A 10,396-nucleotide genomic window follows, 5' to 3' on the forward strand; every position below is an offset into this window, starting at 1 on the left:
AGGCGTGCCGGCGCGCACGGGCCTTTTAAAATCCGCCCCTTAGAGAATAGCCACTGCTATTAATTGCATTAGTAGCATGGGTTCTTCTTAGTGCTTGGATAATTGCCAGGTTCTTGTGGCCTGGATTTGGCCTCTGTTGGAAACGGGATGCTGGGCTTGATGGACCCTTGGTCTGGCCCAACATGGCAATTTCTTATGTTCTTAAACATTTTCTGCACTTATTGCACTTTCTCCTAAAATATCTCTTCATTCTAGTGCATTTCAGTATGAATAAGGCGATCACCCTTCTCAAGATCTTTTAAATATCATCTTTACATCATCAGCACCTCCAACTCATTTTTACATGAGCCTGAATCTCTCCTTTGCAGTCAGGCTGAATGAGAAAGGTCCAGTTTCATAAGATGTAATATTTATGCATACTAGAAGCTCAAAAGTTATAAAAAATTTGATGAATTCTAGTTAAACTTGTGTAAATGTGAAAATGATCTTTTCTATTTGTAAATAAATACCTTTGGCAAACAATTTCTAGTGTTTTTCATCAGACAACCAGAAATGCCCCAAAAATGTCTGGTGAATATCAACTATAACTGCTGCAGAAAAATTGTACTGATTTGATATCAACCACTTTCACAGATTCTGTTTCTGTCCCCTTTAACCTAGTGCTCATTGTGCAATCATCTCTAGTTGTTGCATGCTGTAGTAGTTGTTGATTAAATAATGAAAGATCTGAAAGCAGGGATTGTTTAGATGCATTCATCAAAATATGGTGGGTTTTCTCATATTTTCTCTGTTTAAACTTCAAGATGGAATTTAAAAAAAAAAAGAAAGATTTATGATTTGTTACATGATTTTAATAAAGTTGCTGTCTTTTCCCAACCAATCCTACAGTAATAGATGTTTCTTTGGTGAACAGAAAGGAACTATTAAACAGCAATCAAAAGGTTTGGCTGTAGAACACAAGTCGAAAGAAATTGCTGTGAATCCCACTTTGACCTCAAAGTTGTAAAGTCTTTCAACTTGCAAGAGGAGCAAAGCCACAAATATTCAGTTTCCCCTGATGTTGATGACATCATTTTTATATGTAGCCATAAAATGGAAGAATATTATAATTGTTCAAACTTTGACTGCTTATAATTAATTGCATGTTGTACAGTTAAATATATTTATATGCCTAACACTGCACGCTACTAAAAAATATTTATATAGAATAAAAAAAAATCAATAGCCTCCAATGGCTCCCTATTCAATACTTATTAATTTTAAATTATTAGTTTTAACATTCAGAGAGAGATTTTCAAAACCATCTCCATTGGTAAAGGGGTGCTTTACCTACAGCAATATTGCCTGTCCAATATGCAGTATTCTGGTAACTTGGTCCTTACTCGCAGACATAGGATGGCAGCTTCTACAACTCCAAACTTTATTAACAGTCAAAACAAATAACAGAGTCTTACTGTGAGTAAATTGAAGCTAATAGCAACCAGCATAGTCTGGGCCACAGAAATAAGGACAGGTAAAATTAGAACAATTTTGCAGGGTTGGCCAGGTTAGCTGCTGTTTCACAAAGGCCTGACCAGTGCTGACTGAAAACCATAAGGCAGAAAACTCCCAGGCACCCCTGCTTCCAGTAAGAAGTTAATGCTTTAGAGCTAGCTGCACTGAATATAACAGAAGATGTGGATGTGCCAGCTGACCACCAGTTGGTAGTATACACTAAATAAGATACTATGCAGAATGAAAGCATGCACACAGCATTAGCTCAGAAACAGACAAAGCTGCTGTAGAAACAGGATGTTGTAAGCATGGACGAGCACTTGAGAGCATGAGCCTCTGTGCCGCAACGCAACTGACACAACCCCGGGGGCAAGCTGTGGTACATGCTGCTGGCGGGCGAATGCATCCAGGCATGAGCTGGCAGAAACAAGAAACTCTCTTCATTTGGAACAGGAAAACTCTTGGTTTGGAAACAAGAACACTTGGATGTCAAACCAGTGAGGACACAGCAATGCATTGCTGGTCTCTGGGGTAGCCCTCCCGCGGGAGGGCTACCTCATGCACAAACCCACTGAGAAGCGGTTTGTGCATGAGGACAGACAAAAGCTTGAGGACTCAGAAGATGACTCTAGAGATGTGGACAAGACACTGAAAACCTGGAACAAGATGAAGGCTCAGAGAGTTTGGTGCTGCTGCTTGCCCTACACAACCCTAGGACTGGCCACAGACCACGCCAATAGCGGCACAAGCACTGGACTCAAAGACTTGGAACAGAGACAGGACATGTAGGTAAATTTATGTCAATTTGGAATCCCTTCCAGGCACAGACACAGTTCTGCTTCACATTCAATACTAGGGTTTTATTTACAGATGCAGGTTATCTTTACAATTCACACAACCCCTGGTTAGCATTGTAGTACTCACAGTGGGTATTTTGCCCAGGTCATACCAAATTACTTCATTGATATTCCCCATTCAAAATACACACACTAACCCTACCAGTCACACACTCATCTTGCAACTCAACTGTGCAGCCATCAGCCAACACATGCCCAAACACTGGGCCTTTCCCAGAAATTCTTTTTGAACTTCCTGAGAATCACTCTGGATCCTCGGGGACATGGCCATGTTCTAGGTTAACACAGATCTGAGGTCATCTCAGTTTAAATCATTCTATGACCTCACTAGTAGGGCACCTGCCTTCCACCAGCAGACCTTGGTTCAAATACATTTTGTGCCTTGACATCTTACACCCATATGGTCTGAATACTTGTAAGTTTAGTTTACTGTCAATAAGCAGAGACGTTCAGCAAGGGTTGAGTTGAGGAAGGGTTTGCACTTATGTGTATGCTTTTGCATTTTCAAAAGTATGTGTGCAAATTTTCATACAAATAAACCTCTGTGCACAAATTAGCAGGTGCAATTTTGATGGGATAATTTTCAAAGAGAAAGAACATGCCACACTTTCCAATTCAAAATTGATGTAAAGTCCATAGATAATTGCCTTTAAATAAATGCAGGCTATTACAGAATTACTCCCTTAAAGCATTGCTTGATATGGGCCCAGAGTATTTAAAGTCATGCCTAAAAACTTAATAATGCTTTAAATTACGCCTATTAAGACAGTTAAAGCCGATTCTGGAACTTCATGATTTCCATTTTGTTCTACAATCTCTCATCCTAACTGCTTTAGGTTTCTGTAATTGTCAGTAGGTAGGCTTTCCAGCTTGTTCTATCCAGGCTATGGAAATAGTCCAGAATTCAGCTGCAAGGAATTTAACTGGGGCTAAAATGCTCACTTATATAACTCCCACTTTACGTTCTCTGCACCGGTTGCCACTACAACCATGTATTCAATGTAAGATTGCCTTCCTTATACACAAACCTTTAGACAAAGATGCTCTGACTTGGATCAATAGCATCTTGCAGATATACAGACTTTCAACAGCTCTCTGTCTGCTCAGCAAATAAACACTGCCTTGAAGTTCCTTCATAAAGTTGGCACACTTCATGCTACCTATTACACGAAGGAATCATAACAGTATTATATTCTCTCTTCTTCTAGAGTGGGTAAACAATCAATAAGAACAGACATGTAAAATGTATCAAATATATTTAATCTCACAAGTACAATGAAATTGGACTTAATACATATGTTATCATCTTAACACAGCTTACTATGAAAACTGACCTTTTAAGAAAACCATTCATATCCATGCATTCATACTTACAAAGACATCTCCAACACACATTGTAAGAGTTACAAAACACTATGAACACTTATGTTGAACAAGTAATAAAATACTCAAGGTTTTATATATATACACCAACGAGAAAACAAAGTGGTTCACTTCTATTTAAGCTAACAATGTTTCACTAAAGAGACAGTGTAACAAAGAATGAAATGTTAAACATTATTGCTTGTCTCAAAATGTTACCTGAGAGGATCAATGTCAGGTTGATGAGCCTTCAGAAAAAAAAGATATAAATGGATGTACTTGAAGAAACAATTAGAAATAAGCTAATTAATTTTAATCAAGCTAATGCCTCCGCAGTTTTTAACTCCTGGGAAAAAATAGTCAACGATATTGCAAATAACCTAAGCTCAATACAGTAAAAAATGTTCCAAAAAGAACAGAATAACTCTAAACAAAAGAAACCATGGAACAATGAAGAACTGAGACGAGGCAAAGTCACTGAGAAAATCTGAGAAACAATGGCAAAAATGCTCATCTGCAGAATCTCTAGGAAAATACAGATCCCTCCTAGCAAAATACCATACACAAATCAATAAAGTAAAAAATGTGTATTAAGCAAACCTGATTCACGGGGTAATATTTAATTCCAATTTACTCTTCAAAACAGTCAAACATTTAATCAAGGACCCATCTTCTTCAATCTCAAATAACTAGAACTTCTCAAAGAATGCCTGCAATGAATATGCCACCTCCTTATTAGATAAAATATATAGATTAAAAACACAATTCTCCATTTACTCACTAATTAAAGAACCTGAAGAAAAACATGGGCAGCCTAAATGGAACACTTGAAGCACTTTCAACATAGTAACTAAAATTGAAATAAATCAAATCATTAACAAAATTAAGCCAGCTAATCACCCACTAGACCCAATTCTAGCGAGTTCCCTTAAAATAGTACACAGTATACCTCCAACAATAGAAACCATAATCAACTACTCTCAGAAGGACTGGTCCCTTATGGGGCGAAACAAGCTGTGATCAAACCAATCATAAAAAATAAAAATGGCAGGATTGACGATTGGGACAATTACAGGCCAATATCCAACTTGCTTTTAATTGCCAAAGCTCTAGACAAAGCAGTGTTATCCCAACTGGAAAACCACCTAGAAAGCAATGATATTCTATACCCAAACAATTTGGATTCAGAAAAGATTGCTCAACAGAAACTTTACTAATATCCTTAATAGACCCTGCACTATAGGGGTTTGACAATGATGCATCTTATATCCTAGTTCTTTTAGATCTAACAGCAGCTTTTGACACTGTGGACCACACCATGCTATGCCATCAGATGAAAAAAAAAACTGGAATAGACGGAAATGTTCTAAAATGGTTCTCCTCCTTCCTAGAAGATACGACATTCCAAGTCAAACTGGGCAACCACTTTTCTAACACATTCCATATTGATATAGGTGTCCCACAGGGCTCAGCACTCTTGGCAACACTTTTCAACATTTATATGCATCCTATGTATATACTACTAGCAAAACTAGGAATCAAGATTGTGATTCTAAGATTCTGTAGTGCATAAGAACATAAGATATTCCATCCTGGGTCAGACCAAGTGTCCATCAAGCCCAGAATCCTGTTTCCAACATTGGCCAATCCAATTCACAGGTACCTGGCAAGTACTCAAACATTAAATAGATCTGAAGCAACTATTGCTTATTAATTAATAGCAGTTTATGGATTTTTCCTCTCAGAACTTATCCAAATCTTTCTTAAACCCAGTTATACTAACTACCGTAACCACATCATCTGGCAATGAATTCCAGAGCTTAACTATGCACTGAGAGAAAGAATTTTCTTTAATTAGTTTTAAATGAGCTACTTGCTAACTTCATGGAGTGCCCCCTGGTTCTTCTATTATCTGAGAGAGTAAGTTACTACTGCCCGGAGGCAGTAGTAACTTTTAAGAAAAAGGTAGGGTGGGGGTTTAGATAGGGCCGGGGGGGGGTGTTAGGGTAGGGGAAGGTGCGGGGGTGAATGGAAAGTTTCCTCCGAGGTCGCTCTGATTTCAGAACGGCCTCGGAGGGAATGGGCAGCACACGCACGCCGACCCCGGATTTTATAAGATACGCGTATCTTATAAAATCCTGCGTACTTTTGTAAAATCTACCCCTTAGTAAAAAAAAAAAAAGTGCCTTTAATCTCACCTCCTCACTGAAGGAACTAAAAGCAGAAGTACTAGCAATAAAATTGTATTTATATTTTTACAATAACTCAGGCTTAAATTAATATGTACTTTAAATTTTCATTTTTTTTTATTTCAGGTTTGCATATGGTATTTTCGGTTCCATTGTGCTTCCTCTTCAGTTTGATTTTTATTTCATTCTTGGGAGAACAATAAGGGCCGGATTTTAAAAGGGTTACGCGCGCATATTATAAAATCGGGTGTACGTTTGTGCGCGCCAGGTAGCGCGCGCAAATATACGCCGCGCGCGCTCCTTTTAAAATCTACCCCTAATTGTATGAAGATTTAGAAAAGTTCTTCCTACTTATCCATCTCTACCACTGTGGTTCCAAGTGGACAAGGATACTGCTTCTCTTGATAATTACCACAAACTCCCAGTTCCATGCTGATCACATCTGAACTGTGAACATACAGGGGTAATTTTAAAAGGGTGTACACCCGATTTAAATATTTGCACGCGCAAGTTATAAGATCAGGGGTCAGCACGTGCAAGGGGGTGCACAATTGTGCACCTTGCATGCGCTGAGCCGCGATGCCTTCCCCAGTTCCCTCCCCTTAGCCTGACCTTCCCCTAACCTCCCCCCCCCCAGCCCTACTCTAACACCCTCCTGACCTTTGTCTTACCTTTTGCGCCTGCCTCTGGGCAGGCGCATGTGATCCTCTGACACAGCAGCAAAGGCCGCTGTGTCAGAGGCCTCTGGCCCCACCTCACCCCTTTAGTAAAGCCCCGGGACTTACACACGTAGGGCTTTTAAAAAAATCCTCTGGGTTTACGTGCGTAGGGCTTTTAAAATCTGGCCCACAATGAGCAAAAGCATAATCCCACAAAGCAGAATATTTTAAAAGTAATGGCAAAAAGTTGAACACCATTTGACCTAAATTTATTTCTAAACCTTTAAAAAAAACAAACAAAAAAACAGAGAGGAAGAAACTCAAGATGCAAGCCAAGGGCCTCTATACAACAATATAGCTAGGAGACAAAACAGAAAGGCATGACCTCAAGACTCGGTTTCAAATCCCTCTACACTCTTTGGTGTGTGATATTTAACAAAGCCACTTCGCTTTTCTGTGCTCTGGTTTAGGCTGCAAGGTTTCTAAGGCAGGAACATTCTGAGATTTTACCTCTGCAGTGCTATACATATAGGTCTGATTCAAGGTGGTCAAGGCAGCTTACTGACTATGGAATAAGACCACCCAAACACCCAAGACACGATACTGCAAAGCAGCCAAACTAAATGAACAGAGAAGTTGTTTTTCTGTGGGAATGTAAAGAACTATTTAAAGACATTTAAACAAATTAAGGACTGGACTGAATTTCCTCCTTCTGCCAATAATACAATTAAGTAACCTGAAATAATTACAGACTTTTTTTTTTTTAACTGGTAATACTTCATGACAATATAACAAACATGAAATTGAATAGCACTTGGGCATACTGAATAGCAAAAACCCATTCTTTTTCCACTTAGACATCCTGTTTTGAATGAAATTGGATCCATCACTATTCTGAATTCATTGCAGTTCTCCAAAAGAACACATATACAATCTGCCATGGTTGACGTTCTCTAGAATTTGCATGGAAATGCTGGAATGCTGTGAGAGAAAATTGATTCAGTCTATATTACTGGAGATGGTGAAAAATGGACAGTACTACAGGACATTCTCTTTCCTGGCCATGATGAAAGCATCTGGCAGTCAACAAGATTTGGATAGCTATACAAACGCAATGGGAAAGAAGCTGCACTAACTTTTTCTTACTAATAATCCTACACTATTTTCAAGTCAAATAACAAAAACTATAAATGATTCAAAAATCAAAGACTGATACTACCTTTTGTCACATATTTACTTACTGATTGATTTGTGTGTGCGTGTTTCAGCTAGAGACAAGTGTGTGCATCAGAGCCTTCACTTCATATTCTGTCTCAAAAACAGAATGGGCCGGATTTTAAAAGCTCTAAGCACATAAATCCCGGGGCTTTACTAAAGGGGTGGGGGCCATTTGCCGCTGTGTCGGAGGATCACATGCCAGCAGGCGCAAGAAGTATAAGAATTTTGGTGGGGTTAGAGTAGGGGGGAAGGTTAGGGGAAGGGGTGGGAAGGTTAGTTTAGGGGGAGGGAACGGGGAAAGCCCGTGGGCATCGGCTCGCGCAAGGTGCGCAGTTGTGCACCCCCTTGCGCGCGCATGTTATAAAATCGAGCATATATGTGTGCGCACCGGGTAGCGCGCGCATATGTACGCCCGCGTGTACTTTTGAAAATCTACCCCAATATATGTACCCTGGATTACAAAAATCTGGAAGTCAAGAGCTAACCTGAGCATTATGGAGGTAATTTTTAAACAATCGTAAGGCGTTTCCCTGTTAAAACCAAGGCTAGGAGGTGGGGGGTGGGGGAATGCTAGTAAATTGTACTCGCATACTTTGCACCTGCTTTAAAGTACTTGAGTGAAAAAAATGTGCACAGATTTCAAAATGAAAACCCAAAGTTAATTTCCTTCCTCCAACCTAACCCTGCTCCTTTGATGTAATCGGTAAAAGTACATGAACTGTTCACTTTTACCCACTCAGGAGGAGGGAGAGGGGAGAAGCAATTTTCAAATCTCATTTTTACATGCATAGACGCGTGTTTGACATATTTCTCTCTTTAGACACACTGATCTGCACGACTGCAGATTGTGAGTGTGGGGGGGGGGGGGAGGGGGAGAATGAAAGGTTATTTTTTATTATAATGTTAATGATGAGCAGAACCAAAGAGAGAGAGAGTAATTTTTTTTTTTTATTATTAAAAAACTGGGAAACACAGTACAGAACAAGTAAATAAAACTTGCAGAAACCTGCTGAAATTTCATGCAATCCCTTATTCACTGTCCTCCCCAGTCCAAACCCAGAACTCCTTTCTACCCTCCTCAGCACACTTTGATATCCCTCTCAGCATTCCCATCATACTTCCCTACTCAGCGGCCTAGGCTCAGCACTCTGACCCGTCTCTCAACAGCCCAACACCAGCACACTCTGACTCCCCATCCTCAGCCAGACTCCTCAGTGAAGCAACCCAGCACAATCTGACCCCCTTCCCTAAATCGACTCCAGTATACTCTGAGATCCCCAGCACACTTTGCCCATCCCCAGCACACTTTGCCCACCCTCCCTAGATTGACCCCCAGCTCTGCTAGATTGACCTGCTTTCATGAACTTGACTCCAAAATACTTTGATCCCTCTCATCGGGCTGACCCCAGCATTCCCTTCCCCCATCAGCAAATCAGCCCCAGCTCATTCTGCTGCCCTTTCCCCAGCCTAAACCCAGCACACTATATGCCCTCCTTCCTAGTCCAAACCAAGCACACTCTGTCCCCCCCTTCCCCTGGTAAATTGTGTTCTTCCTAGCTGGATACTGGCAAACTGTGCCTCCCCCTTCCCAACTCAACCCCAGCACATACTAACCCCCTTCCCATCCCAATTCAGCACACCCAGGCCCCTCCCCAGCCCAACCACAGCATTCTATTCTTCCCTAACCTGCCCAGACCCAGCACATCCTATCCCCCCAGCCTGACCCAAAACACTCAGCATACACCCTCCCCAGGGCACTCTGATCTCCCCTCACTACCAGAACTCAGTACTGTCCCCAGCACACTAACTCTCAAGGTAAAATGAAAGAAGGGAGAAAAAAGCAACCAAAAACAATTCCCTGCAAAGTAAACAAAAGTACCTAACCACAAAACCCACAAAAAAAAAAATCTCACCAGACCCGAAGGCCTCCCCCCAATCTCCTTCCACTCCAGCACTTCTCCACAGGATTTCTGGGGATAGGAGTCACCCCCCTTTGCTCCTGCCCTTGCTGTGAGATCTGCAATTCTTCCCTTCCACCACCCACATACTTACTTAAAGAAAAGCCCCACCTGCACCCCAGAACCCCCCAATCTCCCCCCCATCCCTTACTCCATCAGGGATCAGGTGTTCTGGTGGAAGGAGCAATCCCTAGTCACTCCTGCCCAATTGCTCCTGCATAACAAAATCGCCACCAGTAAACCCAAGGCTGGTGCCATTTTGTTATGCCATAAAACATAATGGCATTAGCCAGGTACTGACCAGTGGCCATTTTATAATACTGGAAAAGCCAAACAAGAGCAACCGAGGATCGCTCCTGTCCCTGGAAGAACTGACCCACAATGGGGTAAGAGTTGAGATGGGGAGGAAACCAGGGAGGGAATTAATTTAAGCAGCTTTAGTGGGTGGGTGTAAGGGATATTGCAGAATCAGCTGCAGCACTGACATTCGGCCTGGAATGGAGATGACCTATCCTTGAACTGCAAGAACAGATAGTGAGCAATCCTGTCCTGGCATAAATAAGTTTGCACCTGGCATACAGTAGGCTATAAATAAGTTTGCACTTCGCATGCACCCTTCGGCACCTGGCATACAGTAGGCTATAAATAAGCTTGCACCC

At 41.2% G+C, this 10,396-nt stretch overlaps 1 protein-coding gene across 3 annotated transcripts in view; it reads right to left on the reverse strand.

Moving 5' to 3' along the window:
- TMTC1 (transmembrane O-mannosyltransferase targeting cadherins 1) overlaps positions 1-10,396 on the reverse strand; it is a 717,359-nt gene that overhangs the window by 517,654 nt on the left and 189,309 nt on the right. The window lies entirely within an intron of this gene.

The sequence above is a fragment of the Rhinatrema bivittatum genome, chromosome 4 (assembly GCF_901001135.1).
Source record: "Rhinatrema bivittatum chromosome 4, aRhiBiv1.1, whole genome shotgun sequence".
NCBI lineage: Eukaryota > Metazoa > Chordata > Amphibia > Gymnophiona > Rhinatrematidae > Rhinatrema > Rhinatrema bivittatum.